Source organism: Charadrius vociferus, unplaced genomic scaffold (assembly GCF_000708025.1).
Source record: "Charadrius vociferus isolate BGI_N301 unplaced genomic scaffold, ASM70802v2 scaffold14, whole genome shotgun sequence".
NCBI classification, from domain to species: Eukaryota; Metazoa; Chordata; class Aves; order Charadriiformes; family Charadriidae; genus Charadrius; species Charadrius vociferus.
In genome coordinates, this window is record NW_009648876.1 from 5,317,317 (window position 1) to 5,324,905 (window position 7,589).

Below are 7,589 nucleotides of genomic sequence, written 5' to 3' on the forward strand. Positions count from 1 at the left end.
GGGCGGGGGGGGGGCAAAGGCTTTGCGCCGCAAATGTTTAAAAGCGGCTTATTTGACACGCAAGTGGTAAAGAAAGTCCTTGCCAAAAGTGCAAGAGAAAAGCAACAAATGCCATATACGCTTCGCAGAAGGTAAAACGGGGCTGGTGATCTGTCAGTGACCTCTGGGGAGAGGGGCGGGCAGTGAGGGCACAGCTTTAGAACGGAATAAACAACGTATTTTTACAGCTCAACTTATCGGTGCCCTACAGCTAGCAGTTAGCGGCGTTTTCTTTCTTGGTGTCTGTTTGTTTGGGGTTTTTTTTTTTTTTTTTTCGAAATTAAAATTCTGCTTGTTTTCTGGTGGGGAAATGTTGCACGCTTGGGGGTAAGAATAGTATGCTGTGTAGTTTCTGCACGGAAATGAAAGGCATTTATTAATATGAATATTGCCTGTCACGTCTTTAAAAACGAGTAATGTTTGTGTTTCAGGTGGCTGAAGGGAACCGATCAAGTTGGGGTATTTATCTGAGGATGCTGCTTGGGGACAGAGGGAACGAAGAATGTAGTTAAGGGATCTGGATAGCTGGAGATCAAAATAATGATCTAAAAAAAAGTGCATAGTTCTGAAATGACCTTTCATATCTAATAGAAAAACTTAAAACTGCTTCTGTTACTATCTTTCAAGTTTTTGGCTACATACCCTAATATTCATCAGACAGCTCCTAAATTGGAAGTGTTGTGCCTTCCTCCCATCCGTGAATTCTGACAGATAAAAGTTTTGAATAACATTGGCAGCAAAGTCAGGATAGAGCGATGCAGAATTCAGCCTCTCTCACAATTCATTTTAAGATTGAAGATTTTATTTTTATGGCCATGTGTGGTTTGTTTGTTTGGTGGTGGGTTTTTTTGGTTTTTGTTTTTTTGTTTTTTTGTTAAAAATGTAATACATAGCAGCATGGGCAAGAAGCCAAATTTTATTACCTGACCTCAGTCATAGAGTAAGATTACTGAAGTTATCCGTTGCACAGCAAGGGACGATATGCACTCATTAATAGCCAGTGTTACACATATGGATACATTTGGCTTCTGTCTGTTATATTAAAGTAACATTCTCTTGCATGAGTGTTCAGTGAGGTTGTTCTTCCCAAAGCAAACCTTTGTGAAAGAAGAGGAAATCGCACTAGGGGGTTAGTGCATAAGCTAGCTCATTTTTGCTAGCTGTAGGGTATTGTTAAGTATGAGCTGTTTTTATTTAAACCCAGCTAATTTTATTTAAAACACCTTCTGTTCATTTATTCTAAAGCTGTATCCCCAGACTCATTAAGAAGAGTTTAATGAGGTAAGAATCCATTTAAAGTGAGGGGTTTTCCGTATATATATTTGTGATATAAATTGATTGTTAAGGAAAATGGATTATGGTACAGTCTGAGCAAATTATGTAAGCAGATTATAAAGGGATATTAATATACAAGGATATTGATTGTTCTTTGTTGCACTACCATTATTTATGCCAGGATTTGATGGACAATGTTTACTCATATGTAAGTTTCAACACAAATGCCTGTGAAGGAATGTATAGAAAAATTAGTATGACATCATAGTTTGTTTATAGATTTTTTGGTGTAATTATGTCATATTTTCCTTGGGAAGCCAAATTCATTTTGCTGTAATGTCTTGCATTTCTTCGATCTTATTGGGCCATAGTTAGGTTAAGGGCCTCTCTTTGTATGCCGAAGAATGCTAGTAAATTTGTTGGTTAAATTTTAGATGAGAGATTGGATTTGATTGTGGGTTTTGTATAGAATCTCCTGTCATCTAAGGAATATATCCATGCGTAAAATATATTGATATTTTTATGAGTTATTATATAAAGACATTTTGCTGCATGTTTTGGATTTGACAGCTGTTGCAGAATGTATCTTGTATTCTCTCCGCTTGTTGTCCCTGGAGCAGAGAGTAGGTATTTTGTGACTGGTAACCAGAAGATATCTCTCATTATTTTCACATCAGTTCTCTTTCAGAGGGGCAGATGGCAGTACGAACCATTTCTCACAAATTTCGATGGACATGTGTTTTTCCTTACCCTTTGTGTGAATGGTCATGCATATTTCATGTATGTTTAATGGGATGAATCCTCTTGTGAAGAGGGGGGTGGGTGCTGGGAGCTCTGCCTCTGCGGGTACTTGCATTTCTCCTGTTTATCAGAGGATGAAATACTAGAGATCTTTCAGTACCAAAATGATCTCATGTTGTCTTGAATTCTTCCCTAGGGACGATTATTTCTTTTCTTTTTTTTTTTTTTTTTGGTTAGTAATAATTTGGTGTTGCATACTATTTGGCAGGAGCTGTAGTTGACTGGAACTTTCACGGGACAAGATGCAGCTTACATGTTATTCTTCTGTCTGCGGTGTCTGAAACCATGATCAAAGGTTTTTCAAGCAGTTATCACATTGACAGAGTGCCGCTAGATAGTGTCATCTGTTTTGAAGAGAAACCATACAAAGCTGCGGTGGCACTTAGATAGCAAAAATACAAAATAGGTTGCTGGTAAGGGTTATGTCTTGGTAGAACTACCTCTTGTGGGACAGAAATAGCTGAAAGGCTGCAGATTGTGAAGGGAAGAATTAGATTTATATGTTTTATTTTCTCCATTGTCCACTCTCTTCCCACGCATACAGAGATTAAAAAAAAAAAAAAAGGAAAGACAAGTAGCAGGGCACGTATAAGGAAAGAAAGAGCACTTAGAAACATTCAGTAAAGAATCACAGGTGGATGCCACTGCTGCTGTGAAGGGTAAGACAGAACTGATGGACTCTGCTGTGCTAGCTAGTAGAGGTTGCTGTTAGAAGCCTCTTTCATAAGAGATGGCCTGGAAAGTGGAATTCGCACAATGAATTGCAAATTTCCATTGCGAGATAACAAGAATTCCACAAAATACTCTGTAAACTGGGGTTAATGTTTAAATAAACTAAACTTTTTAATTTGGCCATGCTGAAACAACAGATCAACCCCTCAATGAAAAAAAGATATTGCATATCTTTAGTCTAAGATGTTAAAACCGCCACAAGACAGCTCAGAATAATGGTGTGTTTTGTTTTTGAAGTGATGTTTACAATCTTATATCCTGAACTGAGTCAAGCCCGTTGCTTTCTGTTGGATGATGATCCCTTTTTCTTTTCGTTTGCTCCCAGTTTACTTATTTTGCTTCTGGTTTTCAACTACTTAGCCTACTCATGCTATCTGTGATGAGCTATCTGGCTCTTTATAGTTGGTGATTCTTTTTTTTTTTTTTTTGTAGCCTGTTTCTCAGTCTAGTTCAAGACCCAATTAAGCTTTCTTCTGCCTACAGCCTCAGAATTGATAGCTGAAATGCTGATTATCTGGAAGAGACAAAATATTGCTGAACAGCGATGTGGGTGTAGAAAGGATTAGGTGGTGGTGTTAGAATCATTTTATTGTCTAAGTAGCAGGCACATTATGATAACTGTATTTAGTACTGACTTCTCTCTTACTTAAAGCGCTGTCCAGGCATTAAGGTCAGGAGTGTGTTTGCCTCCTGACCATCCTCCTCATTCCTCCAGCGGTATTTAAATAAGGAAAGCGGAGAGAGGGCATGAAGAATTTCCTTAGTAGTCAAACAGCAGAAATGAGATGGAATAGCAGTCCTGTCACTCAAAGACCACAAGTATTGCACAATGCCTGTGTAAAGCTACCAGAAATAGCTCTTCCAGAGAAGATGTGGGGTGAAGACTATCATCAACTTTGCCTTCCAAACAGACCCCAGATTTGTTTAGCTTTCCAAAGAGGCATTGCAGACTTATGGGAGAAGATGACTGAGAGGAAGAGATGGCACTGTGATTTTTATCTTTCTGGTTTGCACCTTACCTCTGAGGAAGGTTGTGACTTCTTCAGCCACAGTTCTGTAGCTTCAGAGTTGGTACACCTCTAGCTTTTCCAGTAGAGCCCATTTACTGTCCCTAGGAATGTCAGAATTGTTTGCAGTGAAGGCTGAAAAATGGAAGAGCAATCCTGTGATTCGAGCATGTGATAAAATCCTGTGATTTTATGTGTGTTTAAAGTACGCAGCAAAAATTAAATACGCTATTAAAAATAGATTAGTGTTTTGTTTAGTCCTTCGTACAATTAGAAAACAGATACTGAAATGTGTTCAATAAGAGTAATCACAAGTTAATTAAATTTCTGAACAAAATAACAGATTCAGTGCGAAAGCTGTGTCAGGTACAATTACAGTTTTTCTAAGTGAGAAGCAGAAGAAATTTGGCTCCACTGGGAAAAAAGGTAGCCAAATAAAGAAATGCAATCTGCTTGCTTACCATGATTGCCTAAAGGAAATAGGAACACTATTAATCACAGTTTCTTTCTCTACAGGTGTCAGGCATGTTCATTTGCTTGTGACATTTAACTACTGTTTTTTTCCCCTGCTCGGATGTCTCCTGCACTAAACCTTTGTCTGTGTGATTGACAGACCTCAATGTTTAAAGGACTTCTGTATTCCGCTCCAATGAAATCAACAGAGCAGCAGGGAAGTCTACCTGCAGTATGTACCATAGGGTCTCATTGTGACACTTCATACTGGTTAGGAGCAAATTAATTTTTTTTTTTTTTTTTCCCCAGAACTGAGCTAATCTAATAAGCTACAGTCCTGAACCTTTCTTGTGTAGACCCAACCTTGAGTTTCAACACAACTGTTCCAATTCTGGAATTCAGAGAGAGGTTGTACACTGACTCCAAGCTGACTCCAGAAGGGAGTCCCTCAAAGGTCACCAGTTTTCTGCTCTGTTTTAGGAGTGGTACTGCCAGATCCAAGCTGATCCCTGCAGGCGTATTCAAATGTCTTTGTACTTGCTTCCCCAGTCTCCTGAGTTTGGGATCTGGGTTCTACACAGCAGGAGCGCTTGGTAACAACTTGGATGTAGGACAGTAACTGAAGCAGTGGTGAGGGAAAAAGCTGTAAAAGCCTAACTTTATGGTCAGAGGGCTTGGAGCAAACAGGGAGGAGACAAGAGAGTCTGCAGCTGTACAAGCTGTTTGCTGTCCTTGAGCAAGCTCTGTATACTTGCTCAGGCCAGCTTTGGTGAGCAAAGCTCAGCTTCTTGTGCCCCATATGGAGCTGCTGGCCACACATCTGCACAGAGCCTGGCACTGGTCTGGTAGTGTGGGAGGTGGCGGTTCTGCTTTGCTTCAAAGCCACTGAGGTAACCCGTGTTGCAAACTGGGTTTCTTCTAATGGGGGAAGTATTTAGACTGGGCTGTCTTGCAAGCATTGTGGCGCACAGATCCTACGTTCTTTATCTCCTATATTTGGAGTTGGTTTGGTGCAGGCCCAAGGTGACTCCACCAAGTGTTTGTGTTGTGCTCCACAGCCCCTGTATGACTGGTCTCTGTTGTGCTAGGTGCTGTCCTCTACCCCTGTCGTTTAAAGGAATTCAAATCTGTTCTCTTCCCCAGGTATTGCTGCATCACTGCTCTTTTCACCTCATAAGCACTTTTGCAATAGCAATTAGGTGTGTTTTTGTAGTTAATCCCTTTTCTGTCATTTCTGGTGAGAAATTTTGATGGTAATGCTATAGACAAAAATGCATCAATATCTTCTAGGAGCTGGAACTTGGGTTCTCCATGTTTTCAATAGATGCCATACGTAAAATTATCAGAGTATTGGCATAAAGTATCATGTTATTAAAAAATGTACATGGATTGAGATGTGGCTCTTTCTGCTCCTTTCACAAACAGTATGAAAGGTCATTTGTTATTCTCTATGTACCTGGAGGACTCCTTGCCTCTAGTTACTGTTGAATGTGCAGACATAATCAGGCAGCATGTCATTTTTTTTGCATTTATATGGATGATTTTCAAAATAAAACTCTTTACCACAGCTTCAGGCCAAAAGCTTTCTCCTTGAGCCACAGCTCCCATCACTTTTTTTTCCCCTTCAGGCATACTGATCCTTAGCTAGTCAAGAAAGCACGCACACGAATGATAGGTCATTAGGAAATTCTCTGAATAGCAAACCTCTGAAGTCATCCCAAGTGCCATTTGCCATGCATCATGATAAAACTGGGTAAATTTGAGGAGGAACTCATTATATGCTTGGTCTGTCATTTATCAGTTGCTGGAGCTGTTGTTCCCAGAACGCAGCAACCTCTTTCGCAGCATAGTTCAACAAGATTGCCAGAGCTCAATCAGCCAAGCAGGGTTGACAGATTTTGGTATTTTATTCCCTTTGATGTAAGATCATTGCATTACAACACAAACGGGTATCTCGCTCTGCCATAACACAGCATCATATATAGATACAGTAATGTTGGTCTACGGGCTTTTCTTGAAATTGTAGTTTGGGAACTCATCCCCTTAAAACAAATAGCAACTGTAGGACTTTCATTTACCATCAGCCTTTAGTTTTTGATGATTTGTTTCAGTTAATACACTAGTGTATGTATAATCCTTTAATGATTTTAACCAACTTAAATAGAAGGTGATCTTGTTTCCCCTCAGGTCTTGTGGGGAAAAAGCAGATGTTTAATGCAGTAAGCTAAATAATAGAAGATTGTAAATGCTAATGAATATTCATGGAATCAAATAAGATAATGGACCATGTGTCAAGAAATAATGCGGCTTCCTGCTATGACTTCCAGTGTGGCTTAACATGTTTCAAAGAGCTTCCAGTGTCAAGAACTGTTCTTTAATATTTAATTTTCACAGTTTCTTATAGCACAGATTTTTTTAATGCATGTTCTTGAACTCATTTGGGGTGATATTACTTCTTTATTATTTGATACCTCAGAAGCACTGGAATGATGAAAAGGCGATTTTTCACATAATCTTTGATTGTTTTTTTTAAGCTGCCAAAGGGTCACAGTTTCTTTCTTTTACAACAGATGCTAAATAGCTGCTACAGAGTGAAAGTAAAACACTTTATCTTTTATAACAGAATAGCAAAATGATATTTGGTATAACTTTTTCTAAAAGAGCTCTTTATTTCACAGATAATTCTTGGAAATGCTGGAAGCTTACATTTTTAGGAATAACTGGGTAAAACAATCACTCTGTAACTTGGGATATGTTAATATCAATTACAGATATTTAATCTTTCCCTGGGTACTCTGTTGCCCATAGGACAAAAAATAATTGTATCTTCACAGTGACAGTCTGAGTTAGGGCCATGTCCAGATTAAAAACCCCTTCATTTTGGTGCCCACAAATAAATTCCAGCACAAATATGAGGTGGTGTAGTTCCTTTTAGAGAAAACACAGATCGAACTACTGCGCTCGAGCTTAGAGAATGACTCAGCTCACCTTCAGGTGAACCTCTAGGCCACATCCGTACTAGGAAGTTAATAAATTGCAGGAAATAATCTTGGACACTGCAACTCATCTTTACTTTTATCAATTCCTGCAATACTTTTGGCCAGGGCTAACTCACTAACAAAAAAATTCTGGTCCTGGAAAAAAAAGTAGCACACCACCATCCTGCTTTGCAAACCTCCTTTCTCTAATGACTTTTGTAAGTCCTGAGTGTGAGCGAATAAGCCAAGTGCTGAATTCAGCAATCTCTTAGTGTAAAAAAAGAAGTGTTTTCTTTCAACAGTT